Source organism: Lepisosteus oculatus, unplaced genomic scaffold, assembly GCF_040954835.1.
Source record: "Lepisosteus oculatus isolate fLepOcu1 unplaced genomic scaffold, fLepOcu1.hap2 HAP2_SCAFFOLD_40, whole genome shotgun sequence".
Classification (NCBI taxonomy): domain Eukaryota; kingdom Metazoa; phylum Chordata; class Actinopteri; order Semionotiformes; family Lepisosteidae; genus Lepisosteus; species Lepisosteus oculatus.
This window is the reverse complement of record NW_027167934.1, coordinates 1,445,299-1,465,654: the sequence shown is the minus strand read 5'-3', so window position 1 is coordinate 1,465,654 and position 20,356 is coordinate 1,445,299. Positions and strand designations below refer to the sequence as shown.

Genomic DNA, 20,356 nt, shown 5'->3' with positions numbered 1-20,356 from the left:
ACGACACCACACATGCGGGTACATTCAGCTCCAGCGGGAACGAGACATTTGTCGGTCTTTTCAAGTGCCGAGAGCCGAGCAATCCTTCAATTGTATCGTTTCTCCCCGGTGACTAGATCTGGCCCTGCGACTCTCGACTGGGCTCACCCCCGGGGCAGCCCAGCAGGTGTGAGCCTGGCCGGCACCCGGATGGGAGATTCCCCCCTGGAAAAGCTCCGGTTGCTGCTCCTCCTGCAAGAGGTGTGACTGGGACCAGTAGGGAGCGCTCACCCTGCGGGCTGTGTGGCTCTCTTACGCCCCAGCCTCCTGATGGCGACACTCTGCTGCACAAACAGGCGCCGTCCTTCGGGGGAGGCGTCAAACCGAGGTCCTGACCCTCCTTGGCCATTAGGAAACCCCAGGGCGTCTCTCAAAAAGAGACGCCGGGGGTGTCCCACTGGTGTTAGTGCTCCCCTTTACCCATCAGTCAGGGTCTCCTCCTAATCCCCGTCTCACCTGTAACAATCAATGACGAGGCCCCCCTGTCCGTGAGATTTAGTACTCGCGCAAGAGACCAGGGGCAGAGCGCGAACGCGGTCCCCCGCCCCCCACAAAGTGCGCGCTCCGGGTTCCCTCTCGGGGCCCTGCAACACAGCGGAAGGGCAGCGAGAAGGAGCCTCTTGCTCTGACGCCGCAAGGCCACAAGAGGGCGGAGGCGCCGCGCGCCCGGCCGACGTGTTGGACCGGTGCGCTTTACGTGCTGAAATAAACACGCGACAGCCCTGAAATGTTTCCAGAGTGCTGTGCACTGGAGGTTTTTGTCTGGCGAAGACTTGCCTGGTGCTCCTCCGTGCAGATTGTTTGTCCTCCTCCAGTGCGGGACGAGCCAACACAAGGGAGCGCATTCGCCAACATCCAGGCACGCAATGTGATTTGGAAAGCAGCTCCTTTCCAAAGAGTTGCACACGAACGATCCTTCAGTCCCGCTCGGGGGGCACGGAGCCCCCGCCACACACAGCTTCAAGTAGCGAGTCAGGCGCCTGGGTTTTCGGTTACGGCCACACCACCCTGAACACGCCTGATCTTGTCTGATCTTGGAAGCTAAGCAGGGTCGGGCCTGGTTAGTACTTGGATGAGAGACCGCCTGGGAATACCAGGTGCTGTAAGCTTTTGCTCTCCCAGCCAGCAGGGGTCGCCGTTGGTTCCGTAGGCTTTGGGAGGAAAACCTGCAGGATGGAAAGGTGATCTATAGCCTCATCTCTAGAGATGTTTTGTTGCTGTGGCATGTGTGTGACCAGTATTAAAAAAAAAAAACCCGTTTGTAAAACGAATATCGAAGCTGCCTCTAAATCTGCAAATGAAGACAAGTCGATAAACCACTTGTTTTTCGTATAACTAGACATATATTCATTTGTTACTGATTTCATTCATTGAGCACGGATACAATAGAGGTACAGCAATTCACTGTTTGACATGTCTGGTACAGAACCTACAGAACCGAGCAATCAGAAAACGGGTGAAACTGTCTTTAGACTCAGCATACAGTACCGAGGCCCCCCATGACCAAATAAAGGCTAACCTCGATAATCAGCCTAAAGAACGCAGACTACAGCAAAACGACTGACTTTGAAAAGGGAATGAACGTCCGGAAGGAGTAGTGGAACTAGCTTGAGATGCTTCTCCGGACCCCTAACTAAAAGCCACCGAGAACCAGCAGCGGCGTCGACTCCTTTCGAACCGGGATCCTTCCGCAGCCACGCAGCTCGTGGTGTCCTAACCCTCCCGTATCTGATTTTGGACCAAGCACATCAGGGGAGAGCGCGAACGCAGTCCCCCACTACCAGAAATTATGCAGTCGAGATTCCCACATTTGGGGAATTCGCAGGGGTCAGCACAGCCGGAGTGCAATGGCCGAGCCTCGCCCTGGGTGAACCGATTTCGATTTTTAAGAACTTTATTTTCTTTTCACAAAAAAATACAGGACATCACAAATCAGAAAGCTTTACATTAATATACATACTTAAAAAAGTATATATGATCACATCTCATTACATTTTGACACGGTAACAGTTACATAGCAACAATTTTCTTTTTTTCTGGTGCAAATCACATTCTTTACTTAAACTTGATAATGTTTTTCACAGTTTCTTGAGATATTGACCTATGCTCTCTATTTCCCACAGATTTTCTGCTTCCTCCCTCCCTTCTCTCCACAGATCTCTGAGGTAATAGATTTCTCTCAGGTGATGAACAAGGCCAGGCTACCTGCAGCCTTGACTGGAATCTTGATGCCTTTGAACAGCCCCATGTTCCTCAGTCTCCACAGGGCATCTTTCCCACTGTTCACCACGGCCCAGATCCTGTCAAACACGTCAGGAGGAAGTTTGACAGGAGAGATGCCGTATATGACGAAAGCAGCAGTCAGGGTAAATTGGGACGAGAGAGCCTGCAACCAATCTTCAAACTGTGCCCAGAAGGCCTTTGCAAAAAAGCAGGACCACAGGAGATGGGATACAGTCTCCTCCTCGCCGCAGCCCACCCTAACGCAGCGAGGGCTGGGGGTGAGGCCCCTACGGTACAAGAAAGTTCGTACCGGTAAACACTGGTGGACGACACTCCAGGCTAAATCTCTGTGAATGTTGCACAGAAACTTAGAGGATGTGTGTTTCCACACCTTCCTTGTTTGGGCTGATGTTAAAATGCCCACATGGGTCTGCCTATTGTTCTGGGGTGCAACGAAATCTTCCAGTTTTTGGACCCTGACATCTCGGAGGGGAATATGGCCAATTGGGTGAGATCTTAGAAAACTTTTAACTGTCCCATAAATTGCAGGGCATGTGTCAGAGAGTTGGACGTCCAGCTTGGGTCTGACACCCCACACTCTGAACACCTCCCTACCTACCCAGAGCCTGGAAAAATAAGTCCAGGTACGCGCTGCAGGTGCTGTTGCAAAGCCTCTCAGCACAGAGGCCAGGAAAATGCACAGCAGCTTCGTAGCAATATCTGGGACAGACTTCCCCCCTGAGGGTAGCGGCTTGTACATTATTTCCCTTCTGAGTCTTTCCTGCTTCCCACCCCATAGAAATTGAAACATCAATCTCCTCATCACCGCCGCAACACGGTGTGGGATTGGGAAGGTAGAAGCCAGAAAATTCAAGACAGGCAAGAGCTCGGCTTTGATGACCAGCACCTTCCCTGTCATGGTGAGGTCTCGGTTCTTCCATTGCATCAGTTTTTTGTTTAAGATTGGCAATTTGTTCTGCCAATTAACTGTTCCCATCTCTTCTCCAAAATACACCCCCAGGACCTTAATTCTCTTCTCTTGCAGCCTGAGATCATGTCCTTCTTTTGGCTCCCTCCAGTTCTGATAAAAAATCTCACTCTTAGATTTGTTAATTTTTGCGGAGGAAGCCAAAGAGAAACGATCACAGCACTGCAGAGCTCTGCTAATTGAGGCATTGTCAGAGAGGAGCAGGGTGACGTCATCCATGTATAGAGATGTCTTTACCTCTCCTCCCCCACTTCCAGGCACTGGTATCCCATTAATGGCCTGATCCTGGCGCAAGGCACAGGCTAAGGGCTCCATAGCCAAAACGCATAACAAGGGGGATAATGGGCAGCCCTGCCTCACCCCTGAACAGACTTCAAAGGGGCGTGATCTATTGCCATTAACCATGACTCTGCTGTTGCTACCTGTGTACAGCAGGTTAATCCACTTTCTCATGATGGGGCCAAACTTCATGTGCTCAAGTCCCCATGTTAAGTACTGCCGGTTTAGGCGGTCAAAGGCCTTTTCTAGGTCTACACCTAAAATGCAAAGAGGGAGGGAGCGATCCTCAGAGTACAGACAGACATCCCTCAACAAGGCCAGGTTGTCGCTCATCAGGCGTCCTGCTATCCCACAAGTCTGTTCTTTCCCTACCAGTGAGGCCACTACATTTTGTAGGTGCAGGAAAAGGGCTTTGGACAGGATCTTAGTGTCCAAGCCTAACAGGCTGAGGGTCTCCAGTTCTTTATGTCATTTTTTGCTCCTTTCTTAAACAAGAGAGAGATAGTGCCTTCCCTTAAGGAGTCAGGCAGCAATTCTGTCTTATAGCTTTCCTCGAATAGGAGCAGTAGCGGATCCTGAAGCAGATCCCAAAAGGTGCAATAAAATTCTTTAGGGAACCCGTCAGCACCTGGAGTTTTCCCCTTCTGTAAGCTCTCCATCGCCTGTCTCAGCTCTTCTACTGTCAAATCCCTCTCAAGTACTTCCCTATCTTCTTCACTCAAAACGTTTTCTAGCTTTGAGGTAAAAAAATGAATTTCTTCATCCTTTAGCTCTGTAGAGCTGTACAGTCTTGAGTAGAAGGCCTCGGTGCAGGAGAGGATAGCACTCGGCTCTGTTCTCTCTCGTCCCTCCTCATCAACTACACTTTCCATGACAGACTTGGAGCCTACCACTTTCCTGAAAAAGAAGCGAGTACACTTCTCATTTTCTTCCAAGAACTGCACTCTGCCTCTTAACAGCACTCCTCGACTACTTTCTTCGGCTATGCTCCGGATGTCCTTTTTTAAAAGGGTGATATCCTCGAGCACATCGAAGCCACTGTGCAGCATCGTGTAGAGACGCTGCAGCTGCCTCTGTTTCCTGGCTAGCACTCCTCTCCGTCTGGCAGCAGCCTTCCTTCCCTCAGCCATGAAAAATGCCTTTGTCCTCATCTTCACCTCCTCCCACCACTCTCCTACTGACCCGTACAGACACTGCAAGGACAGCCACTGTGATAGTTTCTCCTTGTAGCGGGATACTACCCCCTCGTTCTCTAGCAGCTTTGTGTTGAGTTTCCAGAGGCCTGGGCCAAAGACAGTCCCGCCCTGGAGTTCCACTCTACACCCTAAAGCCTGATGATCTGAGAAGAAGACAGGCTGAAGAGTGACCCCAACAACTTTCACTCTCTCTGAGACAAAGCAATAGTCAATTCTGGAGCTGCTATTCCTCCCTGACCATGTATATCCTGCTGTTGTGGGATATATACATCTATATGTGTCTGAGAGTTTAAAGTCTTGAACTAAGTTTTGCAGGGCCAGTGAGCTGGAATCCAATTTTATCGGAGAGCTAGACTGCCTGTCTGTGTGCTCTAAGATACAATTAAAATCCCCTCCCACTATCACGTCTGTGCTACTTAACAATAGGGGAGAGAGTGCCTTGAGTAGCTCCACCCTTCCTCCCACGTCAGTAGGACAATACACATTGATTAGCCGCAGGTTAACGGTCCCCCATTCCACATCCACACACAGCAACCTGCCATCTATGACCCTCTGAATACTTTTCAATTTGAAAGCCCATCCTTTGAAAAGAATGGCCACGCCAGAGGCTCTGTTGTTATTGTCCCCTGACCAAACAGAAGGCCCTTTATCCCACCTATCTTTAAAGCTTTTATACCTCTCTTGATAGGCTAAAGCACACTCCTGCAACATCAACACATCTCCCTCTCTCTGCTGGAGGTAATCAAAGACACACTGGCATTTAACTCTGTCATTGATACCTCTGGTGTTAAGAGAAATTATGTTTAGAGCCATTTTACATAAGAAAGTGGAACCAGTCTTTACAAAACACATTTCTCTTCGGTCTCACCTGTTACCTTCTCTTTCTTTTTCTTCTTACCAATTTCCTGCCAGCCATCCTCTGAATGAGCCTTCATCAGGGTGGCAGCAGTAAAAGCGTTCACGGAGTCCATTTCAAGGAAGGGGGTAGAAAGAGGGGTGGAGGGGTTCCAGCTGTCCCCATCGCCATGCTCTCCTTCCTCCTCGCTCGGGGAGAAAACAGAGTCATTTTTCCTTTTCCTCAAGTCCAGCTCCTGGGAGCACTGAGGGGAAAGGGGTGCAGCCGATGCACCAGTCTCCTCTTCCCCCTCACCCACCAGCTGTTGCAGATCCTCCGTGACGGACTGGATGGAGGAGAGGAGGGCATCTGTAGCACTTGCAGAGTCTGAGAAAAGCAGCTCCGCTGAATCCTGGGTATCGTCGCTGGACCCGCTCCACCGGGGGGCCCCACACTGGCCCTCGTTCTGAGGAGCAGGAGTGGGGGAGGGGTCCTCGCTGTTCTCGGGGGTTTTCAAACCCTCGTGCTTGTCTGGTGCAGTCTGCGGTTGTGGGAGCGTAGTGGATTTCTCTTCCACCGGCCCCGGAGCCACAGCAGGACTGATCCTGGCTGGAGGCTGAGACTCTTTGTCCAACAAGGGTTCTTTGTTTGACTTGTTGTTTGCTTTGGCTTTTCGGGCCGGTTTGGCTGAAACAAGCACTGCCTCATCCTTTCTCATTTTGAGTTTATTGGCGTAGGCGTGAGGGCAGTTCTTAAAAACGTGTCCTTCCGAGCCACATAAATTGCACTTTGGCAGCATTGAACAGTCAGAGGCTAAATGTCCCTGTTTGCCACAGGTCTTGCAGCATTTCACAGTGCAGGACGATGCCAGGTGTCCCACAGCACCACAGCGCCGACACACCTTTGGTTGTCCCACATAAAAAACATAGCCATTGCAGGCGCCCAGCTGGATTGTAGAGGGCAGGTGCCTTAAGCCTCCATTTACATTGTCCGGTAGTAAGCGAACCTCGAATTTGCTCCTGTTTTTATACCGTCAACATCTCTAACCTCAGTTCCATGGTGGACGGTGCAGTACTGGTTAAGCCAGATGTGAATGTCCTCCGTCTTTGCCAGTTCCGAGAACATAACAACATGCACCGTTTTCCTCTCTCTCTGTGTCAGAGGCTGCAAGTTGATCTTCTCAAGTGCAGGAACTTTCCCTCTTTTTGCCTCAAAGACATCCACGCATTGTTCAAACAGAGGATAGGTAGCAAATACAACCTCAAATGCTTTCTGACCTGGGAGAGCAAAGATGAAATCCAAGTGCCGAGGTTCAAAGCCAAGTTCCTTCTGTAACACTTTTCTGCTGAACTGCATACGATCCATGAAGAGGTCATCCAAAAGCTCAAAATGTACAGCATTCTTGCGGGATCCAAAGGTTGCCATCTCAAACTGCAAAACAAACACTGCTTCCACAAAACAAGAAAACAATCCAACTACTCCAACTACAGGCTGATCAAGGTATCTCCCCTGCCAGGTAAGCCGAGAGCCGCAGGCGATGAGCCCGGAGCTGAACGGGCCCCACTGGCTCGTTTGTAAGGCCAGGTGCATTGCCAACCACGACCGGCAGGGCAGAGGCCTTGAAGGCAGCCTGTCGCACGGATTGGGCACGGATTGGGCACGCTCGCAAGCCGTGAGCCGCAGGCGATGAGCCCCGAGCTGAACGGGCCCCACTGGCTCGTTTGTAAGATCTGCGGCAGATCGTGTAAAGACGTTCAACTTTGTAACTACTGCACGCACAGGAAGCAGAATAAATTCCTCTTTCAAACTGTCAAAGGTTTGCTTTGCGAACGCTGCAGGACATCGCACAATCTGTTTTGAACGGGGACAAACGATTTCTTATGAGGCGCAGTAAGTACAGACGTTTAAAAAGCTCCACTCATGCCGACGATGCAGCATGAAGAAGCGCAACCTAACGTTTGACAGACAAAAGCCTGGCGCCGCTACGAGCAATATGAAATCAAACTGACAGCACACAGCGTTTCGCGCTGACTCAAAAGTGATCTCGACAGACGCTGTTCTCTGCATAACGCTGAAAGAGCTAAAGAGTGTTTCTGTTGAGACGTAACAAGCTTGTTTCTTTCTACCATGATGTTACCATGACAAAATCTGTCTTTAAACACCTTGCTCAGTCTCTGACGAGACTGTCAAGAATTGCTTTCGCTAATTGTATTGCAAACCGGCGGAAGCGGGGTATTGGGAAAAGTTTTCAACTAGCAATAATCGCGCATCGGCTAAACCTCAAAGGCTAAGATACTGCCACTGCGCAAAGCTGACGGTTGCCAGGCAACCGCGTGGATCCTATGGAAATCGTTATCAATCGTCTCATGGCATGTCGTTGCTGTAACGCTTCATATTTGCGGCCGGACACTTCCCGCCCCCCAAAGAAAAGAGCGCCAATCAGACGGCCGGAGACCGAGGACTCGCGGAGCAGACTGCCACAATCGCCATAACAAGACCGATTGCGAGCGTTTTTGTTTTCTCTCTTTGACCAGCCAGGCTGCGCCCCACCCGAAGGCAGGGAAGCACAAAAATTGCATGGAACTCATTCATGCTCCTCTCCACGGAAATCTTTAGTAAAAGGCGAAAGATTTGTACGAGATGAAGAGAAACCAGAGTGCGTGGCTGCACACCTACAGGAGCCCAGGCCGCCTTCAAAGCCTCTGCGCTGCCGGTCGTGAATGGCAATGCACCTGGCCTTACAAACTAGCCAGTGGGGCCCGTTCAGCTCCGGGCTCATCGCCTGCGGCTCACGGCTTGCGAGCGTGACCAATCCGTGCGATAACTCGGAAAACACCCGGCCACACTGTGCCGGAAACGACGCACTCTGGGAAGCCGCTATGCAAAGCGAGGTCCCAAGATCCCCTGCGGCCGGACACTTCCCGCCCCCCAAAGTAAAGAGCGCCAATCAGACGGCCGGAGACCGTGGACTCGCGGAGCAGACTGCCACAATCGCCATAACAAGACCGATTGCGGGCGTTTTTGTTTTCTCTCTTTGACCAGCCAGGCTGCGCCCCACCCGAAGGCAGGGAAGCACAAAAATTGCATGGAACTCCTTCATGCTCCTCTCCACGGAAATCTTTAGTAAAAGGCGAAAGATTTGTACAACATGAAAAGAAACCAGAGTGCGTGGCTGCACAGCTACAGGAGCCCAGGCCGCCTTCAAAGCCTCTGCGCTGCTGGTCGTGGTTGGCAATGCACCTGGCCTTACAAACTAGCCAGTGGGGCCCGTTCAGCTCCGGGCTCATCGCCTGCGGCTCACGGCTTGCGAGCGTGACCAATCCGTGCGATAACTCGGAAAACACCCGGCCACACTGTGCCGGAAACGACGCACTCTGGGAAGCCGCTATGCAGGCAAGGTCCCAAGATCCCCTGCGGCCGGACACTTCCCGCCCCCCAAAGAAAAGAACGCCAATCAGACGGCCGGACCCAACAACCTTGGCGTTATTAGCACCACGCTCTAACCAACTGAGCTAACTGGCCTCGCAACAGTGCCCCTCTCAGTGCTGCAAAAAATCGAACTCAGGGAATTTCTTTTGTCCTCTTTTGAATAGAAAGCCGTGTAATTCAGTGTACGGGCTTTCTTGTGCACTTTCATGGTTCTTGTAACCAAAATCCTACACTGGCCTGAAATGCCCCCCATTTCACAGCATTTTTCAGCTGATTTAAAATGTACCTAAAGGAGAAGCATTTTTGAAGACCATCAATTACCAAGAGCTTTTGTCAAAGGTTTTGGTGGTCATTTTTAATGACCACAGAGCGCTGTGACCTCGGTTTTACATCTCATCCAAAAGACAGCGCCCTCTTACAACACAGCATCTCCGTCACTATACTGGGGCATTGGGACCCGCACAGACCTCAGGGTGAGCGCCCCCCCGCCGGCACCATTAACACCGCTTCCAGCTGGAAGCTTTGTTTTTCCCTGTAGCTCACCCTCATCCGGGTACTGACCTAGCTCACACCCGCTTAGCTTCAGTGGGTTTTCAGTTGCGAGTTGCAAAAGCCACTGCATTGGCTGGGAATCAAAACCAAGCCTCCCGCGTGGCAGGCGAGAATTCTAACACTGAACCACCAATGCTCAATGCCTGTACCTTCAAAAAAGACGGAGGACATTCACACCTGGCTTAACCAGTACTGCACCGTCCACCATGGAACTGAGGTTAGATATGTTGACGGTATAAAAGCAGGAGCAAGGAAATTCGAGGTTCGCTTGCTACCGGACAATGTAAATGGAGGCTTAAGGCACCTGCCCTCTACAATCTGGCTGGGCGCCTGCAATGGCTATGTTTTTTATGTGGGACAACCAAAGGTGTGTCGGCGCTGTGGGACACCTGGCATCGCCCTGCACTGTGAAATGCTGCAAGACCTGTGGCAAACAGGGACATTTAGCCTCTGACTGTTCAATGCTGCCAAAGTGCAATTTACTTGGCTTGGAAGGACACGTTTTTATAAACTGCCCTCATGCCTACGCCAATAAACTCAAAATGAGAAAGGATGAGGCAGTGCTTGTTTCAGCCAAACCGGCCCGAAAAGCCAAAGCAAACAACAAGTCAAACAAAGAACCCTTGTTTGATAAAGTCTCAGCCTCCAGCCAGGATCTGCCCTGCTGTGGTTCCGGGGCCGGTGGAAGAGAAATCCACTACGCCCCCACAACAGACTGCACCAGACAAGCACGAGGGTTTGAAAACCCCCGAGAACAGCGAGGACCCCTCCCCCACTCCTGCTCCTCAGAACGAGGGCCAGTGTGGGGCCCCCCGGTGGAGCGGGTCCAGCGAGGATACCCAGGATTCAGCGGAGCTGCTTTTCTCAGACTCTGCAAGTGCTACAGATGCCCTCCTCTCCTCCATCCAGTCCATCACAGAGGATCTGCAGCAAATGGTTGGTGAGGGGGAAGAGGAGACTGGTGCATCGGCTGCACCCCTTTCCCCTCAGTGCTCCCAGGAGCTGGACTTGAGGAAAAGGAAAAATGACTCTGTTTTCTCCCCGAGCGAGGAGGAAGGAGAGCATGGCGATGGGAACAGCTGGAACCCCTCCACCCCTCCCTCTACCCCCTTCCTTGAAATGGACTCCGTGAATGCTTTTACTGCTGCCACCCTGATGAAGGCTCATTCAGAGGATGGCTGGCAGGAAATTGGTAAGAAGAAAAAGAAAAAGAAGAAGGGACCAGGTGAGACAGAAGAGAAATGTGTTTTGTAAAGACTGGTTCCACTTTCTTATGTAATATGGCTCTAAACATAATATCTCTTAACACCAGAGGTATCAATGACAGAGTTAAATGCCAGTCTGTCTTTGATTACCTCCAGCAGAGAGAGGGAGATGTGTTGATGTTGCAGGAGTGTGCTTTAGCCTATCAAGAGAGGTATAAAAGCTTTGAAGATAGGTGGGATAAAGGGCCTTCTGTTTGGTCAGGGGACAATAACAACAGAGCCTCTGGCGTGGCCATTCTTTTCAAAGGATGGGCTTTCAAATTGAAAAGTATTCAGAGGGTCATAGATGGCAGGTTGCTGTGTGTGGATGTGGAATGGGGGACCGTTAACCTGCGGCTAATCAATGTGTATTGCCCTACTGACGTGGGAGGAAGGGTGGAGCTACTCAAGGCACTCTCTCACCTATTGTTATGTAGCACAGACGTGATAGTGGGAGGGGATTTTAATTGTATCTTAGAGCACACAGACAGGCAGTCTAGCTCTCTGATAAAATTGGATTCCAGGTCACTGGCCCTGCAAAACTTAGTTCAAGACTTTAAACTCTCAGACACATATAGATGTATATATCCCACAACAGCAGGATATACATGGTCAGGGAGGAATAGCAGCTCCAGAATTTACTATTGCTTTGTCTCAGAGAGAGTGAAAGTTGTTGGGGTCACTCTTCAGCCTGTCTTCTTCTCAGATCATCAGGCTTTAGGTCGTAGAGTGGAACTCCAGGGCTTTGGCCCAGGCATCTGGAAACTCAACACAAAGCTGCTAGAGAACGAGGGGGTAGTATCCTGCTACAAGGAGAAACTATCACAGTGGCTGTCCTTGCAGTGTCTGTACGGGTCAGTAGGAGAGTGGTGGGAGGAGGTGAAGGTGAGGACAAAGGCCTTTTTCATGGCTGAGGGAAGGAAGGCTGCTGCCAGACGGAGAGGAGTGCTAGCCAGGAAACAGAGGCAGCTGCAGCGTCTCTACACGATGATGCACAGTGGCTTCGATGTGCTCGAGGATATCACCCTTTTAAAAAAGGACATCCGGAGCATAGCCGAAGAAAGTAGTCGAGTGCAGTTCTTGGAAGAAAATGAGAAGTGTTCTCGCCTCTTTTTCAGGAAAGTGGAAGGCTCCAAGTCTGTCATGGAAAGTGTAGTTGATGAGGAGGGACGAGAGAGAACAGAGCCGAGTGCAATCCTCTCCTGCACCGAGGCCTTCTACTCAAGACTGTACAGCTCTACAGAGGTAAAGGATGAAGAAATTCATTTTTTTACCTCAAAGCTAGAAAACGTTTTGAGTGAAGAAGATAGGGAAGTACTTGAGAGGGATTTGACAGTAGAAGAGCTGAGACAGGCTATGGAGAGCTTACAGAAGGGGAAAACTCCGGGTGCTGACGGGCTCCCTAAAGAATTTTATTGCACCTTTTGGGATCTGCTTCAGGATCCGCTGCTGCTCCTATTCGAGGAAAGCTATAAGACAGAATTGCTGCCTGACTCCTTAAGAGAAGGCACTATCTCTCTCTTGTTTAAGAAAGGAGCAAAGAATGACATAAAGAACTGGAGACCCCTCAGCCTGTTAGGCGTGGACACTAAGATCCTGTCCAAAGCCCTTTTCCTGCGCCTACAAAATGTAGTGGCCTCACTGGTAGGGAAAGAACAGACTTGTGGGATAGCAGGATGCCTGATGAGCGACAACCTGGCCTTGTTGAGGGATGTCTGTCTGTACTCAGAGGATCGCTCCCTCCCTCTGTGCATTTCAGGTGTAGACCTAGAAAAGGCCTTTGACCGCCTAAACCGGCAGTACTTAACTTCGGTACTTGAGCACATGAAGTTTGGCCCCATCATGAGAAAGTGGATTAACCTGCTGTACACAGGTAGCAACAGCAGAGTAATGGTTAATGGCAATAGATCACGCCCCTTTGAAGTCTGTTGTGAGGCAGGGCTGGCCATTATCCCCCTTGTTATTCGTTTTGGCTATGGAGCCCTTAGCCTGTGCCTTGCGCCAGGATCAGGCCATTAATGGGATACCAGTACCTGGAAGTGGGGGAGGAGAGGTAAAGACATCTCTATACATGGATGACGTCACCCTGCTCCTCTCTGACAATGCCTCAATTCGTAGAGCTCTGCAGTGCTGTGATCGGTTCTCTTTGGCTTCCTCTGCAAAAATTAACAAATCAAAGAGCGAGATTTTTTATCAGAACTGGAGGGAGCCAAAAGAAGGACATGATCTCAGGCTGCAAGAGAAGAGAATTAAGGTCCTGGGGGTGTATTTTGGAGAAGAGATGGGAACAGTAAATTGGCAGAACAAATTGCCAATCTTAAACAAAAAACTGATGCAATGGAAGAACCGAGACCTCACCATGACAGGGAAGGTGCTGGTCATCAAAGCCAAGCTCTTGCCTGTCTTGAATTTTCTGGCTTCTACCTTCCCAATCCCACACCGTGTTGCGGCGGTGCTGAGGAGATTGATGTTTCAATTTCTATGGGGTGTGAAGCAGGAAAGACTCAGAAGGGAAATAATGTACAGGCCGCTACCCTCAGGGGGGAAGTCTGTCCCAGATATTGCTACGAAGCTGCTGTGCATTTTCCTGGCCTCTGTGCTGAGAGGCTTTGCAACAGCACCTGCAGCGCGTACCTGGACTTATTTTTCCAGGCTCTGGGTAGGTAGGGAGGTGTTCAGAGTGTGGGGTGTCAGACCCAAGCTGGATGTCCCACTCTCTGACACATGCCCTGCAATTTATGGGACAGTTAAAAGTTTTCTAAGATCTCACACAATTGGCCATATTCCCCTCCGAGATGTCAGCGTCCAAAAACTGGAAGATTTCTTTGCACCCCAGAACAATAGGCAGACCCCTGTGGGCATTTTAACATCAGCCCAAACAAGGAAGGTGTGGAAACACACATCCTCTAAGTTTCTGTGCAACATTCACAGAGATTTAGCCTGGAGTGTCGTCCACCAGTGCTTACCGGTACGAACTTCCTTGTACCGTATGGTCCTCACACCCAGCCCTCGCTGCGTTAGGGTGGGCTGCAGCGAGGAGGAGACTGTGACCCATCTCCTGTGGTCCTGCTTTTTTGCTAAGGCCTTCTGGGCACAGTTTGAAGATTGGTTGCAGGCTCTCTCGCCCCAATTTACCCTGACCGCTGCTTTCGTCATATACGGCATCTCTCCTGTCAAACTTCCTCCTGACGTGTTTGACAGGATCTGGGCCGTGGTGAACAGTGGGAAAGACGCCCTGTGGAGAGTGAGGAACATGGGGCTGTTCAAAGGCATCAAGATCCCAGTCAAGGCTGCAGGTAGCCTGGCCCTGTTCATCACCCGAGAGAACTATTACCTCAGAGATCTGTGGAGAGAAGGGAGGGAGGAAGCAGAAAATCTGTGGGAAATAGAGGGCATAGGTCAATATCTCAAGAAACTGTGAAAAACACTATCATGTTTAAGTAAAGAATGTGATTTGCTTCAGAAAAAAGAAATTGTTGCTATGTAACTCGTACCGTGTCAAAATGTAATAAGATGTGATCATATATACTGTTTTAAGTATGTATATTAATGTAAAGCATTTGTGATGCCCTGTATTTTATTGTGAAAAGGAAATAAAAGTTCTTAAAAATCGAAATCGCTGGAGGAAACAGTCCATCTGGCCATGAAACTCATTTGAACGTCTAGCTACAGCAACTAACAATATCATGATTTATTCAGGATGTGTGGAATCAGCACGTCCCGGAGACAGCTTCCGAAATCGTGAGCATTCTCTGGTGGTGTCCTGCAGGGCACCTGTGGGCGTGCATTGGTGGTATAGTGTTGAGCATAGCTGCCTTCCAAGCAGTTGACCTGGGTTCGATTCCTGGCCAACGCAGTGGCAATTGGTTTCAAATGCTGTCATGAGCCTTGGATTATGACTAGCAAAGCGAAGCCTTTTGAAAGAGCTAAAGCACTGCAAAACGGAATTGAAGGAGAATCTTACAGGGGATTCTGAGCGGTGTCTGCATACACGCAGTCCGATACGGGTGCTGAAAGCTTGAGCTACTCTCAATGTCATGCTGCCTTTCCCCGGAGTAAATCTGTTACATTGAAGGAATGCTTCTCGCAGGTTCAAAAGGGACCCTTGTTAATTGGAGAAATCAATGATTTCTAATGAATTCTGTATGTGTTAAAAGACAGCTATACACAGAAAACATGCAGGACACTGCCCATGATGTTTCCCGAGCCGAAACACAGTGCGTTTTTCCAAGCCATCTGACAAAGCTCGCCCACTGAAAACTGCAGCAGATCGTGTAAAGACCTTCAACTTTGTAACTACTGCACGCACAGGAAGCACAATAAATTCCTCTTTTCAAACTGTCAAAGGTTTGCTTTGCAAACGCTGCAGGACATCGCACAATCTCTTTTGAACGGGGACAAACGATTTCTTATGGGGCGCAGTAAGTACAGACGTTTAAAAAGCTCCACTCATGCCGACGATGCAGCATGAAGAAGCGCAACCTAACGTTTGACAGACAAAAGCCGGGCGCCGCTACGAGCAATATGAAATCAAACTGACAGCACACGGCGTTTCGCGCTGACTCAAAAGTGATCTCGACAGACGCTGTTCTCTGCATAACGCTGAAAGAGATAAAGAGCGTTTCTGTTGAGACGTAACAAGCTCGTTTCTTTCTACCATGATGTCACCATGACAAAATCTGTCTTTAAACACCTTGCTCAGTCTCTGACGAGACTGTCAAAAATTGCTTTCGCCGATTGTATTGCAAACCAGCGGAAGCGGGGTATTGGGAAAAGTTTTCAACTAGCAACAATCGTGCGTGCTAATTAGAACAGCAACGCTGAGCTCTCAGCACCGTACTGAGCCCAGGTGTTATTCTAAAGCTGTCAGGTGCAGTTCATTTATATGAAGGAAATCTCTTACTGGGTACGATTACAATGCAGTAAGTAGCACAGGCTACTTGGGGAATAGCCCGATGTGTTTTAAAACGACCCGAGCCAGGTAGGAGTCGAACCTACAATCTCCTAATCCGTAGTCAGATGCATTATGCATTGCGCCACTGTCCCTGGTATGACACTACAGGACTGTAACCCAGTGATCTCAGCCCTGCAACTAGTAAAATATTACCCCCGGTCCATTCTTTTCCAAAAGTGAGAAACACCTGTTTTCTACATTTTGTCTGTTTTAAAACCATATCTCTTTAAACCAAACCAAGAGTTTGTCTTTTGCACTGATATTCTGATTCATTTCGATTTCAAAGAAAAAAAAGCATTACCTTCCAAAGCATCATAAAATTGTCCCTTCTTCCAGACTCTACTTCTCTCTTGTAGTAGTACAGTAGACCTTTCCAGGTGAGCAGATCACAGAGTCCGAAATGAGCTTCCTCCATCAAGCAAAGTACCTGAACATGACTCTGTCTTCATAAAAGCGCCCCTGTAATAAAGAAATTAAATCCGAAATCAAGAGGGCAGTTGCCTACTGAAGTTCAAGAAGTAATCAATTTTAACCTAGCAACACATTAAAGGCTGCATCTATACAAGTACGATTCTAGAAATGCTCACCAGATTACGTTTTAAGAAGGAACTGCGCCTCAGGTTCCGCCGAGATCTTAACTCGGATGGCAGGATTCAGAGTCCGGAGTGCGGATGTGATCTTCCGCGTATTCAAACCGCCAGCATGTGACTCCCCTGTCCCCGTGACCTCATTGCTCTGCTCTCTCCTCTGTGCAGCCGAGCCCGACTCATGGTAAAGTGGAAAAAAATATGCCCTCAACGTGAGATTTACTCTGGACGAGGATAGATGTTACCTTTTTATCGTTGAATAGGATGTATGTGATGTGGCGACTAGGTTCAATTTTGTATCCTCTTTAAAAGATTAAGGACTGGGGTGAGCGTGATTTACCACCCTTTCAGCTAAGGACCCGACATGCGCACCGTTTAAGCTGCATAGACTCGGTCGTTTAACTCTTCTCTATTAGCAGGGTTAAGGTTAAAGAAAAAAAACATTGCTGACTTCTTTTTTTTTGCCAGCCGCTAGCGCTGATTAGCAAGGTTTGTATTTCATGTTTTGCAAGTTGCATCCATTTTAAGAAAAACAAGTCGCGTTAAAGACAGGAAATGAATACTTGCATTTAATTAAGTCTAGCCGTAGGCGGTTGTCCATAATGACCAGTACTGTTCGAGAAGACAGAACAAAGAAGGCACCGCTGGGATTCGGACCCAGGATCTCCTGTTTACTAGACAGGCGCTTTAACCAACTAAGCCACGGTGCCCCAGGCGTGTTGTCCTTTTGCAGCCACTTGGACACACCTTTAGAAAAACATTTTGTTAACAGGCATTCTGCCTCAGCCTAAACACCTATAGCTTGCAAAGTGCATGCTATTAGACAGGCACCTCTGCAAGACCTTAAGAGTCTCTTAAACTAGTGATAGTAAGGTGTTCCCAACGGGTGATGTTCGGCTTTCAAATCATCTCTCCGTGGAAGCGCCGAGATGCAGCTGTTTAAGGCTTAGAAGCAGCTGACTGTTTCACTACCTAGCTGATCACTGTCAGTCAGGGAGCTCAGAGGTGAAAAGCCTGTCTGAGAGACAATTCGCCGTCGATCAGTTCAATATGTTCCGTACCAGCTCGGCGCACCTGAGATCATCTTGGTAGCCGTGTAGCTCATATAGGTGAGAGCGTGTGTGTGTACCACCGTGATTGGATGCCGGCCCTTCTCAGGTCACAGTAAACCTTCTGCTCAAAAAAAGTGAGGTTTTATTTAATCTCTGACCAAGGGAAACGTTTCATTTTTTCAAAGAAATGTTTGTTAAAAAATAAAGTCATAGTTCAATGGGATTCAATCATAGACCGTGTGATATGGAAGTCAGGAACCTAACCCACAGCACCACCAGCACAGTCACGTGCTGAGTGCTGAAAAAGCACTACAGAAACATTATCGACAGACAATGTACAGCGTGTACTATTCTTGTGTTGCGGTACATGAATATAATTATATCGTTATTAATTTCTAATTTATAACTTTATTAACTTTATAAATTTATAAATTAACTTTATAAATTTATTAACGTTATTAATTAATTTCACGACGCACAGACAGGGCGCGGGGAGCCGCCGCCTGCAAACACAGCTCCAGGCAGGACTCCACTCCGCAGGAGCCGCAGAGCAGAGGAGATGGGGGCAGCTTAGCTCCTGTGCAGAGACCTGAGCTGCTGTTGCTGCAGACACTGTCTTTTCTGCACTCGGGGTAGGAGTGAATGTTGAGTTGCCCTTAGAAATGAAGCAGAGCACTTCAACGGCACGGGTGTGTGTGTGTGCGCCCTGGTGATTCTGGGAGACAGATTGAACCTGGGCTAAAAGAGAGGGGGCTTAGCCCTCTTCCATTTGCTAGTTCAAAGTTGTACAACCCATTTGTATCTGCTAGGCGGCGCAGTCGTCGTGCACAAAGAACGCTTTGAAAAGCGTCAAAGGCAAGTCATTCCGAGTTGGTCGTTTGTGTTTTCCGTTCAGACGCGAAATGCTGAAATGATCTCTCGGCTCCTCGGTTGTCATTTCTGCTCCTTAAAGGAATCACAGCACCCGTCGGCTTCCAGCACGGTGGGTCGGGACACAATGCCGGGGGTCGGAGAGAGCGATGTCTTCCTCGTTAGTATAGGACCTGTCACCTGTCCCCACCTGTCACGCGGGAGACCGGGGTACATCAGGACGCGCATTGAAGTGAAAGCAGGATGCGCTGCGACATGCACTGTGCAGATCCCGCCACACTAAGGGGTGAGTGGGTCTGTTCGATCACAGCGCTAGGCGAATCCCCAATCCCCTTTTGTGCGTGGCGACAAAGTAAGTCTGTTTCCGCCCGGTTTCGAACCGGGGACCTTTCGCGTGTGAGGCAAACGTGATAACCACTACACTACGGAAACGGTGGTAAGATATGCCCAGCGGCCCAGTGTTGAGCTTCGCCATTGCGATTCAGCTGCTTCCAGTGCCTTTATTGGAGTGCGCTGATGGACCGTGCTCTCTCTCCAGAGACCAGCACGCCTGTCATGGACGGAGCAGGAAAGGCGCTGCCACATTCTACAGCCCTCTCCACGCAATCGACGAAATCTGGCTACTGAAGTGGAGAAAATCGCCTCTCCAGAAAGTGCAAATATCATCTTGGAGAGTATAAATCCTATTGCCGAAGGTCAGCTCTGTCTACCAGAGTGACCCTCCCACCTCCTGCAGCGATGGTCAGCTCGTCTCACACGCGAGAAGTTTTGGCTGGAAACAAGCGCCCCCTCTTCTCGCACGTTTTGCACGTTCGAGAAGGATCTTCTTCACATTCGCCCATGCAGTTCCCAGTCTTGTGGACGAGGACAAAAAGAACACACAAGGGCTCATCCAGGAGTTGAACCCAGGACCTCCCGCACCCTAAGCGAGACTCATACCCCTAAACCAATGAGCCACGGCAGCACTTTCCATTTTATTCTGTCAGCGAGCTTGAGGACGGGGGAGAGGCGTCATTCGCTCGTCCAGTCAGACCTTCATCAATAAGTCAAGAAAGCTGCAATTACACGACTGCCTTGCAGACGAAGGGCAGTGAACTGCACCCGGTAAGAGGGGAACAAGCGGCACTAGGTGACACCGAGGCATAACCCCAGCGAGGGGGGTTAGCTTGCATGGTACAGCGCTCGCTTTGCATGCGAGAGATAACAGGATCATTTCCCACGTCCTCCAGGTGTGTGCTTAGAGCTTGATGTGCCGAAAGGTGTCCTTTAGCCTGTGGTCACGCCTTGCATGGAGAGCGTCATGCAGCTGTCAATCATTTTGCAGCCACGCCCCCTCTTCATCTTCTCTCTGCCTTAAGCGTCTCCGCCACTCTCTCTTGACATTTCATGTCAGCATGTCAGAAGTCCGAGTGACGTTTTTAATGGCTGAGTGAGGGCACGATGCTGAAGCAGAGAGGCCACTTCAGCCAGAGAGACTTGTGCTAGGTGAGATCTGAAAAACGGACTCGCAACAGAAACAGACCAAAAAAGTATCGGTGAGATCAAAAGGCAAATGCAACATCCAGCAGAGGGCGTCTAAAGATTAGGGAACGGGCGACTGAAATCCATATGAGGCAAACTTTCCAGCTGTGTACTGCAGCTGGCCTCGTTGGCGTAGTTGGTAGCGCGTCAGTCTCATTGTCTGAAGGTCCTGAGTTTGATCCTCACACGGGGCAGGGCTGCTTCCTCTCTTGCTCTTTTCAAACACTTGCGGCAACTGTTCGCTCATAACCACGTCTGGAATGCGTGACCTTTACACGGGGGAGAAGCAACGCCGCATCCCTTTTCTAAAGAACATTCACATTCAGAAATAAGTCAAGAAATTTGCCATTACTTTAGCTCGCGCTGCTGTCAGCCTGCCCATGTTGCCAAAGAAAGATTCACTCGGCGTCAACATGACAGAACAGCGATCACTTGAAAACACTGTTCCACACTCCGTAAGCAAGAACTTCAGTGTTTGCAGTCACCCGATATGCCGATAGTCAAAGGAGTACGAAACATGAAGCGTCAAAAGACAAGATGAGTTGATGGAAAGAGCCTTGAATTGATGAGCACAAAAGTTCAGCTCG

At 49.5% G+C, this 20,356-nt stretch overlaps 7 non-coding genes and 1 pseudogene across 7 annotated transcripts; 1 reads left to right on the top strand and 7 right to left on the bottom strand.

Annotated features, from left to right (window-relative positions):
- The first annotated feature begins 1,029 nt into the window (after nt 1-1,029).
- LOC138228085 (5S ribosomal RNA) lies at nt 1,030-1,148 on the top strand (annotated as a pseudogene).
- Nucleotides 1,149-1,788: 640 nt separating this feature from the next.
- LOC138228137 (U1 spliceosomal RNA) lies at nt 1,789-1,958 on the bottom strand. Its single transcript, XR_011185231.1, has one exon. It is a non-coding gene; the product is annotated as a U1 spliceosomal RNA (small nuclear RNA).
- Nucleotides 1,959-7,731: 5,773 nt separating this feature from the next.
- On the bottom strand, nt 7,732-7,873 carry LOC138228285 (U4 spliceosomal RNA). The gene has a single exon (XR_011185371.1). It is a non-coding gene; the product is annotated as a U4 spliceosomal RNA (small nuclear RNA).
- A 230-nt stretch (nt 7,874-8,103) lies between these two features.
- Nucleotides 8,104-8,220, bottom strand: LOC138228308 (U5 spliceosomal RNA). Its single transcript, XR_011185388.1, has one exon. It is a non-coding gene; the product is annotated as a U5 spliceosomal RNA (small nuclear RNA).
- A 391-nt stretch (nt 8,221-8,611) lies between these two features.
- On the bottom strand, nt 8,612-8,728 carry LOC138228384 (U5 spliceosomal RNA). Its single transcript, XR_011185464.1, has one exon. It is a non-coding gene; the product is annotated as a U5 spliceosomal RNA (small nuclear RNA).
- Nucleotides 8,729-15,487: 6,759 nt separating this feature from the next.
- LOC138228292 (U4 spliceosomal RNA) lies at nt 15,488-15,626 on the bottom strand. The gene has a single exon (XR_011185373.1). It is a non-coding gene; the product is annotated as a U4 spliceosomal RNA (small nuclear RNA).
- Nucleotides 15,627-16,962: 1,336 nt separating this feature from the next.
- Nucleotides 16,963-17,036, bottom strand: trnat-agu (transfer RNA threonine (anticodon AGU)). The gene has a single exon. It is a non-coding gene; the product is annotated as a tRNA-Thr (tRNA).
- Nucleotides 17,037-18,607: 1,571 nt separating this feature from the next.
- Nucleotides 18,608-18,680, bottom strand: trnav-cac (transfer RNA valine (anticodon CAC)). The gene has a single exon. It is a non-coding gene; the product is annotated as a tRNA-Val (tRNA).
- Nucleotides 18,681-20,356: the final 1,676 nt, after the last annotated feature.